This window comes from Schistocerca piceifrons, chromosome 7 (genome assembly GCF_021461385.2).
Source record: "Schistocerca piceifrons isolate TAMUIC-IGC-003096 chromosome 7, iqSchPice1.1, whole genome shotgun sequence".
Classification (NCBI taxonomy): Eukaryota; Metazoa; Arthropoda; class Insecta; order Orthoptera; family Acrididae; genus Schistocerca; species Schistocerca piceifrons.
In genome coordinates, this window is record NC_060144.1 from 39590733 (window position 1) to 39603408 (window position 12676).

A 12676-nucleotide genomic window follows, 5' to 3' on the forward strand; every position below is an offset into this window, starting at 1 on the left:
ATTGTGCAAGCAATAAAAGAAACAAAAGAAAAATTTGGAGTAGGATTTAAAATCCATGGAGAAGAAATAAAAACTTTAGGTTTGCCCATGACACTGTAATTCTGTCAGAGACAGGGAAGGACCTGAAAGAGCAACTGAAAGGAACAGACAGTATCTTGAAAGGACAATATAAGATGAAAATCAACAAAAGCCAATTGACGATAATGGAATGTAGTCAAATTAAATCAGATGATGATGAGGGAATTATATTAGGAAATGAGACACTTAAAGTAGTAAATAAGTTTTGCTATTTGGGGAGTAAAATAACTGATGATGATCAAAGTAGAGAGGATATAAATTGTAGACTGGCAATGGCAAGGAAAGAATTTCTGAAGAAGAGAAATTTGTTAACATCGAGTATAGCTTTAAGTGTCAGGAAGTCGTTTCTGAAAGTATTTGTATGGAGTGTACCCATATATGGAAATGAAATGTGGATGATAAATGGTTTAGACAAGAAGAGAATAGAAGCTTTCAAAATGTAGTGCTGCAGAAGAATGCTGAAGATTAGATGGATAGATCACATAACTAATGAGGAGGTATTGAATAGAATTGGAGAGAAGAGAAATTTGTGGCACAACTTGACTAGAAGAAGGGATCGGTTGGTAGGGCATATTCTGAGGCATCAAGGGATCACCAATTTAGTATTGGAGGGCAGCGTGGAGGATAAAAATCATAGAAGGAGACCAAGAGATGAATACACTAAACAGATTCAGAAGGATGTAGGTTGCAGTAGGTACTGGGAGATGAAGAACGTTGCACAGGATAGAGTAGCATGGAGAGCTGCATCAAACAAGTCTCTGGACTGTGATAGAATTACCTAGTTATGGCCAATTCATTTTCTAAAATTTTTACATGTAAATTGACTGAAGGAGTAACAATAATGGGTTTATGATGCTTTTGCAATGTGAGAAATTCCTACAACAGTAACAAGTGGGGGAGCCTTAAATGTGGCACAGAAGATTAGGATCGTAGCAATCACAACACACACAAGGCATTGAGCTGGATCAAATTTCCTACAGCTAAGACCGCCCTCTGAACCAAGTATGGGAAGAATGCTATAATTCCCCAATATTATCAAGGCATTCAAGACCACACACGTATTCATTAAAAAACTGTACGCCGAAGGGTCACCTTATTACAACATTGCCTACAGATCTTGGAAATGATTTTGGAAAAGATGTTCAGAATGGTCCTATAACATGATTTGAAGAAGAACAGCATGGATTTACTTTGCAGGGAGGCAAATAATGGAAAAATATTGTAGAAAGGATAAGACCTGATAACAGTGTTCTTCAATTTGGAGAAAGTGTATGTGGGTGTGCCAAAGTATAAAATTTGGACCTGCTTGGGAAAATGTAATGACCCCAGTTCTCTAAATACAAAAATTCAGATTCTGCTGGACATTATGAGTCCAGCATACAAATAACTGATAAAAAACAGAAGTGCTTCTGAACAACAAGAGGTGTGCAACAGGACAGTTCCCTTTCCCACTACTCTTCATCATACTCAGGGGTATCACATCAAAGGACATCAAGCAAATGGAAAAAAAGGGTCTTTATGCCTTTGTATCTATCCATCACATTAGCATTTGGAGTGAAATCAAAAGGGAAAAGGGGGGGGGGGGGGGGGGGGTACACAGAAAACTGGATCTGTGGAACATCAAGTTAAAAGAGTTTGGGTTAACTGTGAGTGAAACAAAGACCATGGCAATGCAACTGAGCAAACAACAGCTCTGTTATTGGAGGGTAAGAAGATCAACCATGGACATAATTTCATATGTCTTACTTGCATTCTGACAAGTGAAGGAAGTGTCAACCTTAAGGTTCTCAACACTGTAACCAAAGGATAGAAAATCTTCAGTCTAGAACGAAGACTTGTGTGGGGTAAGAATGTTCTTTTAAGAACTAAACTGACCACATTCAAACTTTCCTTTCTTCATCATGTGCTACAGTACAGAGAGCTGTGTCATGAGCAAAAGACATGCAAGTTCAAAGCTTCTGAATTGGAATTCCTTTTGTCTGTCCAACAAAAGAAAACCTACCACAACAGAAACAGATTTAGGCAAATTGTTCAGAAAAGTACCACACAATGTCCTGGAAGGAATCCCAGGTGATGATGATGATCCACATAGTGACAAATACATGAATAGAAAAGGACTTGACAGCCTGTTCAAGCTGTGCACTGCACTAAAATGGTTCATTAGTGATAGCATAAACTGGTCTGGATCAGTGCATGAATCAATATGGAGGAACTCTGATGATATACATACAGAGTTATGACTGCAAAAAGTTCAAATTCATTCCTTTTATGAGACACAGTTCATAAAATTACACCATGGCTTATGTCTCCTTGCTAGAGTCTTTCAACTACAAAGAACCTTCCAAAAAAACAAAACAAAAAAAAAAAAAAAAAAAAAAAATGGAAGGAAGAGGGAGATCAAGAGATGATTACAGTAAGCAGGTTCAGAAGGATGTAGCTTGCAATAGTTATTCAGAGATGAATATGCTTGCACAAGATAGAGTAGCATGGAGAGCTACATAGAACCAATGTTCAAATGGAAGACAGCGACAACAATAACACGGCAACTCCATGGAGTTGAATGCTGTTTTGGACTGGCAAATTGGTATTTTGCAATTCCGCAGTCTAAAAGTACATTTGGTCACAGAAGGAATGCTGTCAGTTATTTTATCATATATGGTTCTGCACAAGGTGGTAAACACATTAATGATGAAGATTAAAAAATTCATGAAGCAAAGGATAGTGGAGTGAAAAACAAATGAACAATCTTGAAGCAGTGATATCAATTGTCAAACAACAAGTTAAAATGTATCTCCTTGAACCCATATCAAAGGCAAGCTTGGCTGACGTCATAATGTAACAAAATTCATAAAGAAATGCATAAAATCTGAAGCCCATAAGAAACGAAGATGACATCAACCAGAAAACGTTAGAAAAAGATCCACTAAAATATCAGGCAAATCAAGAGACAATATCAGAAATATGTAATCAACTCAATAGAACAAAATTACAATAATACCAATTCCCAAGATTATTACAAAATCTTTGGAAGATAACTGTGAAAATGTAGCACCATATTAAATCTGAAAATGGGGGACAGAAAAATGGAACATTAAAAACATGGAAAATGCCAGAATCATTCAATAAATATTAAAACTCTGAAGAACATAGGATACTTTTAAAAATTAACCCAAACATCCCAGTAAAGATTAACCCTGAAACTCATAAACTCCCTACAATGCAAAAGATGGATGCAGCACTCAAGGAGTTGAAAGACTACAAGGTATTCAGAGAAGTACAGGTTTTCACAGAAAATTAGAAATGTGCCAGACACACAGTTTTGTGACCTCTGCACAAGGCTGCATAAAAAAATTTTGGGCAAATGAAAAGGTCCATGAACATTGACTACAGTTATAATCCACCCACTCCACACTCAAAAGGAGATAGCCACCCAGATAACTGGAGAGGTATATCTCTCTTAAAACTGTACATGTAAGATTTCCTCCAGGATTTAATATGGTAGGATTAGACAACAACTAGAAGAAGAAGGTGAATTCTGGGAAGGCCTCAGCCAATGGAGCAGCTGTGCAGAACAAATAATCAGTTTAAAATTAGTTGTGGCACATTACTGCAAACAAAACAAGCCTCCTGCAACAACCTTTGTAGATTTTAAAAAGAAATATGTAAATAAATAAATTGTAGTTATGGATTTCAGTTCATCCTGGATGAATACTTATTACCAACCACAAATACTACGAGAACAATATGTACTGGCATGTCAGTGTAAGAATCTCATTGTCCCTGAAGAGAGTTTTTGCAAGAGATTCAATTATCAACTTTACAAAAAAATCTTGCTGCAGGTGTCTACAGTATAAATATCTTTCTGACCTTAATGCAGTGCTCTAGAAGATTATGCCATAAGGCAGTATAGACTGTACGTATCCCAGACTCCCATCAGAAAATCAATGCATTAGGAAAGATTTTTAGGTAGAAAGCAGAAAGAATTGAGCTTTTGATTGACACATGTTAGTGCCACCCCATTTTAGTATCCATCCAGAAAGCTGAAAATATCACACATAGTGCCTCAATCAACATGTGCCAGCTGATATTTTCAACATGCATGTCTTTTACAATCATCTGGCTTTGCCTAATATGGGTACAACTATGAGTTAAGCTGTTCGCTGTGACACAGTTTTAAGCCTTTATCAGTATACCAGTGTTATCAGCAAATATCACAGATTTTTGATGAGCCCTCCTATGTACCTTGTGAATCATATATTTAGGCTAAGAGCAGGTGAGGACCTACGACCAAACTTTAGATGAAATCATATTTAATATTTCCCCAATCTGAATTTAGTTTCATTCCTGTGATATTATTTGTTAATGTCACTCTCTGTCTTCTATTGTTAAGATATGAGTCCATCAGGGATGCTTTTAATATCATAAAATTTTAGTTCCCTAGTATAATTTCATGGTCTGCACAATCTAAGAGCTAGGCAAGATCGCAGAAAACACCCTTGTGCTAAATGTCTTGTTTTGTTCTATTATAACTTAATTTTTTTTACATTTGTATTACTTTCTCTGCAGAGAACTCTTAGAGGTCGTTGTTGTTATTGTTGCTGTTAAAAAGTTAATGACACAAAAGTATTGTGTTATCAGGCACATTCTCTCTAATTTTTGAAATATGAGGAGAAAGGATATGGGTTTATAGTTAGAGATCATTTGCTAATCTCAACTTTTATAAATAGGAATTACTAGTGCATATATCGGTCTTTCAGGAAGTACCCTTTAACTCATCACCTACTCACAATGGCAACCCAGTTAATACACCTATGACTAGACTTCGTTACTTTCATTGAAATAGCATCATACTCATACAAGTTACAGATTTTCAGAGATAGAATAATTATTGTAATCTCTTTGACAATTTGCTTAGAAAAAGTCATGTCTCCTGGTGTAGTATGCAATGCCTTTCTAAATACTCCTAATGGCTTTGCCACTGACTGATGATTTTGCTTCCTGTGATTTCAGTGACTGTTAGGAAGAATTCATTGAATTCACTGGTCAATTATATGAGTTTAACATCATCTGAAATAAATTATGAACTGATGTGCTAAGCTCTTCTATTCTTGTTGGGAATGTTATTTGTGGAACAAACCACAACTGGAAAATCCAGGATGGAATGTAACAATCTTATGAAAAGGAAAGTTGCTACTCACCATATAGCGGAGATGCTGAGTCACAGATAGGCACAACAAAAAGTCTGTCACAAATAAATAAAGCTTTCGGCCTTTAAGGCCTTCATCAACAATAGATGTAGACACACACACACACACAAAACTGCAGTCTCAGGCAACTGAAAGCACACTGCAAGCACAGCATCAGTGCATGATGGGAGTGGAGACTGGATGGTGGTAATGAGGAGGCAGGGGCAGTGCGGGGTAGGGATAGTATGGTGGAGCTGGATGACTGTGAAGCGCTCTACGTTAGATGGCAACCAGGGGAGATGTGAGGGGGGGGGGGGGGGGGGGAGGGGTAGCAGAAAAGACGAGAAGTGGAAAGACTGATTATGATGGTGGAATGATGGCTGTGTAGTGCTGGAATGGGAACAGAGAAGGGGCTAGACAGTTGAGGACAGTGACTAATGAAGTTTGAGTCCACGAGGATTACAGAAATGTAGGATGTATTGCAGGGAGAGTTCTTACCTGCACAGTGCAGAAAAGCTGGTCTAGGTGAGAAGGATCCATATGGCACAGGCTGTGAAGCAATCATTGAAATGAAGGATCACATGTTTGGCAGTGTGTTCAACAACAGGGTGATCCACTTGTTTCTTGGCCACAGTTTGTCAGTGGCCATTCAGGCGGACAGACAGCTTGTTTGTTGTCATTCCCACACAAAATGCAGCACAGTGGCTGCAGCTTAGCTTGTAGATCACGTGACAGGTTTCACAGGTAGCCCTGCCTTTGATGGGATAGGTGACATTCATGGCTGGATTGGAGTAGGTGGTGGTGGGAGGATGTATGGGACAAGTCTTGCATCTAGGTTGATTACAGGGGTATGGGCCACGAGCTCATGGTTTCAGAGCAGGGGTTGCATAAGGATGGACAAGCATATTGTGGAGATTTGGTGGCCAGTGGAATACCACTGTGGAAGGGGCAGGACATTTCTCATTTCAGGGCACAAGGAAAGGTAGTCAATACCCTGGAGAAGAATGTAATTGAGTTGTTCCAGTCCTGGGTCACACTGAGTTACGAGGGGAATGCTTCTCTGCGGCCAGACAGTGGGACTTTGGGAGGTGGTGGGAGACTGGAAAGATAAGGAATGTGCCTTGTCTTTCCAGTCTCCTTAGACCATTACATGAAATATCCCATTTTCCCGTAACCCTCCTGGCCTCAACCTTCATTAGTCACTGTCCTCACCCATTTAGCCCCTTCTCTGTCCCCATTCCATCATTACAAAGCTGTCATTCCACCATCACATTCAGTCTTTTTACTTCTCTCCTTTTCCGCTACTCCCACCCCCCTCCCCACCTCTGCCCTGCCCACCATCTAACCTGCAGCACTTCACAGACCACTAGCCCCACCATACTATTACTCCCCCTCCCCAGGATTTTCATCTATGCTGACGATACTGCAGTGGCTGCTCAAGGAAAGACGTCCGAAGAAGTAGAGGGAAAGAAGACTTCTGTGTTAGATACGCTTGGCTCCTACTACAAAGCCAATCATCTAAAGCCAAATCTCAAGACTCAGGTGTGCTCATTTGACTTGAAGAATAGAGAAGCCCGGTGGGAACTGGACGTTACATGGCAAGGCAAACGACTGGAGCACTGTTCAACACCAGTATATCTGGGTGTTACCCTTGAATGAACACTGTCCTTCAAGAAACATTGCCATAACACCAAGCTGAAAGTTAGTTCACGGAATAACATCTTGAGGAAGCTCACATCCATCGCCCAGGGAGCAAGTTTTCCCGTCCTGAGAATTATGGCAGTGTGTGTCCACTGCAAAATATGCTTCACCTGTGTGGAGTGAATCAACTCACACCAAACAGGTTGATATTGCAATCAATGAGACCGTCCGAGTCTTATCAGAATGTATGAAGCCAACTCCAGTCGATAAAATCTACCTGATTGTTGGAATAGTTCCCCCCACTATTAGAAGGGCTGTTGCTGCTGATGTAGAGAGGCCTAAGCACACTTATGATCCCTGACATTCACTGCATGATCATCAGGCTGCAGTCCATTGACTGAAGTTGAAAAATAGCTTAATCGCCAGGACTCAACCCCTAGAGTGAACACCAGAGTCTAACCGCATCACCAGGTGGAAGATCAAGCTACCACCTGATATCCCTGTAAAGGAAGAGCTATCTCCAGGAAATGACTTGTCCTACACTAACTGGAGATTGCTCTATCATCTTAGGGTGGGCGTTCCTCTTTGCAACATGTGAAAATGGGGCATTCTTCCAGCTGATGGAGATACATCCTGCAAGTGCAGAACAATGCAACATCCGGCCCACCTGCTAATTTGTCCTCAACTTGAACAACCCTGCACAAAACATGACCTGATTGAAGGAAACAACAAGGCCATCAGAGTTGCTACCTCCTGGAAATGCTGACCGGATATGGAAATGAATGAAAGAATGACTGTGGGAAGACCATACACTGTCAAAAATGCTAAATTATATTCTTACAAATCTATTATGTAAATGTAGCAGACAGCTCTTCAATGCAGAACTTGTTTAGGTTTCTAGCATGGAACTTCATTCCACTTTTTGTGTACATAGCTACTTCCATCTCCTTGACTTATGGCTACAATAATGGTATAATAAGCTGTATCCAACGAAAAGCATCTGTACAGATTTTGTGACTTACAAGTCATATGCTGTTATGCATAGCACTTGTAGAAATACCTTCTCATTTCGCAAATTTCATATAATGGTCTAAAAACTCATCTTTCAACAATGGAAAATCCAGGGTGGAACACAACAGTATTATCAAAAGGATAGTTGTTACATACCACATAGCGGAGATGCTGAGTCACACAGGCACAATAAATCACAAAACTATGTTCTTCATTTCATTGACTGATTCACAGCCTGTACTATCTAGATCCTCACCACCAACACCAGCTTTCCTGAATTGCGCAATGGGAGCCCTCCTTGCAATATATCCAACTGTGAACTGTGGATGAAGCCCGACCAACAGGCATTACATGCATTGATCAAAAATGATAGTGCATTAAGAATGGCTAGTCTCTAGCTGAAATCTAGATCTGCCAATAAAATTTAAAAATGACAACTGATAGTTGAAATCTATTATTTACAAGTCAATATAACAGGCACTGAGTGCAACAGCCTTCTGACTGGAAGGTAACCTGATGAATATATCCTACGTTCCCGTGACCCTCCTGGCCTCAACCTGCGTTAGTCATTGTCCTTACCCATCTAGCCCCTTCCCTGTTCCAAGTCCAGTACTTCACAGCCCTCTTCTCCACCAATGCACCTGCTGTCTCCTTTTTCACTAATCCTCATTACCTATTTAACCTCCCGACTGCACCTAACTGTCCAGCCCTCTCCACCTCGTCCCTGTATGCCCCACAAGCAGCACTTGACTGTCCCCCACTCCTATCTTGCTATCCTTCCCCTCCCCACCCCAGCCTCCTCCTTACCCCCCCCCCCCCCCCCCCCCGCCCTGCAGCTCCCTGCCCGTCTGGTTGCTTCTCTCATAAAGTGCTGCTGCTTGTAGTGTGGCCCCTCAGCATCCAGAGAATGTGGTAACCCAGTGCTGTTTTCCTTTGTTACTATTTTCTAATACATTACTATACTCAGTGACCATCCTTTCTCCTCTTCTTTCCTATGTTTCTCTTGTCACCTTACAAACCGCACTGCATGTTCTATTTACAAGCCACACTCTATCAAATGTCTTGGCCAAGCACAACACATGGCTACAAGATCATGCCGATTGTTGGTGCAGCATCACATGTCCCCCATTGCCCAAATGATATCATTAATTCAATACTTTCAAAGTGATTACTCTTCCTGCATCACTCTTGTATATTTTCATGTGCCATTTCCCATACCATCCTGTTCCACACAGACTTGTATCTCATCCTATCTACCCCCTCCCCCCCAATTCCTTCTACTCTTATTCCAGTTCGATGTTCGCACATACCACCTTCACCGAATCTACTCACATCTGCTATCCCCCTTCTTCACATATATCCACCCACAAACTCGCTACAATAATTAATTTATTTCTTCTTTGAGTTCACTCAGTCTTCACGACAATTTCAGTTGGTTTTCTCTTTTTAATATCGGTCACTTCCTCAGATTTCATCTTGTTTGCCCCTACTTCACACCTTTCATCTTTTCCTATGTTTTGGGTGTATTTTTGCAAATTTTTCGGTTGTATTTTTACATTATTTATGTATTTTTATGCATTTTTATCCTCCACCATAGATCCTTGCTCCTTCCATCTGCATCAATACAGAAAAGTTTCCTTACCCCTAGTCAGAACCGAGTCCCACATACTGTTCCTATATTGTTGCTAGGCTCATGTTATACCCCCAAATTACATCCCCCCCCCTTCCCCCATCAAATAACCCATCTCCGGCTGCCACCTTTCCTTCAACAATGACCTCCATCTGTTCAAATTCCATCAATCCTTGACACTCACCAACACAAGCCTGCAAAACCACATCAATCACAACCAAACCTCCTTACCTCCTCTCCATCTGTAAAATTCTCCTGCTATTTAGTCCCAAATTCCTGGACCTCATATCACACACTAAAACCCTTGCCCTCCTTGAACTAGAGCAGCATGCATTATGTCACCTCAAAAAACTCTCCAGTCTGTTCACTTCCTACTCCAGCCTTAGACTACCACTGTCCACCACCTCTACAACCTCCAAACCTCCTCCATGTCCCCTCATAGCTGACAAACCCTGTCTCACAGGCCTACTACATTTACTCCATCCTCAGAAACTCCCTCCAACCACCATACTGAATCCAGAACCTAAACAGATCTAAAACACAGTCATGAAACTTTGCCCCACAAGCCTTAGCACTGCAGAAGTATCAGTCCTTTCCAAAGGCCTCAACCTATGCCCCACCCTCAAATTCAATCAAGCAGGTCCTGCTAAAGACCTCCTCTCTTTCTCCTGGTCCCTACAGTGGAAAAACACTGTCACCACCAACCTTACCAATCAGACTCAACCAAATAGCAATGCTGAACCCTGCCAGACTCAGTTCACTGCTCCATCCAACTGTGATCCACTCCACACTCCCCTAATCACATTCGGTTAACTTTGCAGAAATTCTTAATTTCAAACCTTGCCTCCTCATCATTCCCCAAATCCCTCAACATGCAAACTAACCTTATATCCATGGAAGGAACCGCAATCCACCACGTGAAAACTGATTGGTGTAATGAATGGCAGCTAACTCTAAATATAGATAAATGTAAATTAATGCAGATGAATAGGAAAAAGAATCCCGTAATGTTTGAATACTCCATTAGTAGTGTAGCGCTTGACACAGTCACGTCGATTAAATATTTGGGCGTAACATTGCAGAGCGATATGAAGTGGGACAAACATGTAATGGCAGTTGTGGGGAAGACGGATAGTCATCTTCGGTTCATTGGTAGAATTTTGGGAAGATGTGGTTCATCTGTAAAGGAGACCGCTTATAAAATGCTAATACGACCTATTCTTGAGTACTGCTGGAGCGTTTGGGATCCCTATCAGTTCGGATTGAGGGAGCACATAGAAGCAATTCAGAGGCGGGCTGCTAGATTTGTTACTGGTAGGTTTGATCATCATGCGAGTGTTACGGAAATGCTTCAGGAACTCGGGTGGGAGTCTCTAGAGGAAAGGAGGTGTTCTTTTTGTGAATCACTACTGAGGAAATTTAGAGAACCAGCATTTGAGGTTGACTGCAGTACAATTTTACTGCCGTCAACTTATATTTCGTGGAAAGACCACAAAGATAAGATAAGAGAGATAAGGGCTCATACAGAGGCATATACACAGTCATTTTTCCCTCGTTCTGTTTGGGAGTGGAACAGGAAGAGAAGATGCTAGTTGTGGTACGGGTACCCTCCGCCACACACCGTATGGTGGATTGCGGAGAATGTATGTAGATGTAGATGTAGATGTAGATCCTGACCTTATAATCCTACCTACTGACAAATGCTCCACTACTGTTGTTTTGAACCGCAAGGATTACCTGGCAGAAGGCTCCACCAGCTGTCAGATTCATCCACCTACAAACTCTGCCACAGTGACCCTGCTCCAGAAATCCATCGGGATCTCCAGTCTCTCCTCAAATCCCTAGGTCCATCCCAGAACCTCTCCCTGCAACCCACGTCTCTGCTCACCCCTACCACTCCCCACACTCCTATCCATCCACCCATGATCCCCCACTGTGGCCAGTTACTGTGCCCACACAGAGAGAATTTCTGCTCTTGTAGACCCATACCTTCAGCTTATCACCCACAAACTATTTCCTATATATAGGATATCAACCATTTTCTCCATCGACTCTCCACTATTTGTGTTCCTTTACCACATGGTGCCCTGCTCATCACTACTGATGCCAACTTCCTTTATACTAACACCCCTAACGCCCATGACCTTACTATTATTGAACAGTACCTTTCCCAATGCCCAATGTATTACAAACCTACAACCTCTTTCCTAATCACCATGACTAACTATACCCTCATCCACAATTACTTCTCCTTTGAAGGCATTACTTACAGAAAAATTCAGGGTACAAGTGTGGGCACTCACATGGCACCATTCTATACCAACCTATTATGGACCACATAGAGGTATCCTTCCTAAACACCCACAATCATGAACCTCTCACCTGGTACAGATTCACTGGTGACATATTAATGATTCTGATCAAGGGTGAGGTCACCCTATCCACATTCCTCCAGAACTTCAACACTTTCTCTCCCATTCGCTTTACCTGGTCCTCCTCAATCCAGTGTTGACCTCCATTTCAAAGATGGCTTCATCAGTACCTCCATCCACATTGAACCTACCAACAACCAGAAATACTTCCACTTCAACCATTGGCACCCATTCCGTAAGTCCTTTCCATACAACCTAGCGACCCATGGCCATCGCATCTGTAGCAATGAGTGGTCAGTCTCGAAATATATCAAGGACCTCAATGGAGCCTTCACAGATTGTAATGACCTTCCCAACCTTGAACAACAACACATCTCCCATGCCTCCTCCCAAAGTCCCACTGTCTGGCCAGAGAGGAGCATTCCCCTTGTTACTTAGTATCACCCAGGACTGGAAGAACTGAATCACTTTCTCCACCAGGGTTTTCGCTACCTCTTGACATGCCCTGAAATGAGGAATTTCCTACCCACTATCCTTCCTACCCATCTCACAGTGGTATTCCACCGCACACAGAACCTACATAATATCCTCATCTGTCCCTACTCCAGCCCTATTTCCAACTGCTTGCCTCGTGGCTCACATCACTGTAACAGATCTAGATGTGATATCTGTCCTGTGTCGCCTCCCACCAGCATCTACTACAGTCTGGTCACAAGCATCACCTATCCCATCAAAGGCAGGGCTACCTGTGAAAGCAA

The 12676-nt window shown here is 41.7% G+C and overlaps 1 protein-coding gene across 1 annotated transcript in view; it reads right to left on the reverse strand.

Annotated features, from left to right (window-relative positions):
* The window catches only part of LOC124805408 (ras-specific guanine nucleotide-releasing factor 1-like), an 871442-nt gene that overhangs the window by 511536 nt on the left and 347230 nt on the right, over positions 1-12676 (reverse strand). The gene's annotated exons all lie outside the window — the stretch shown is intronic.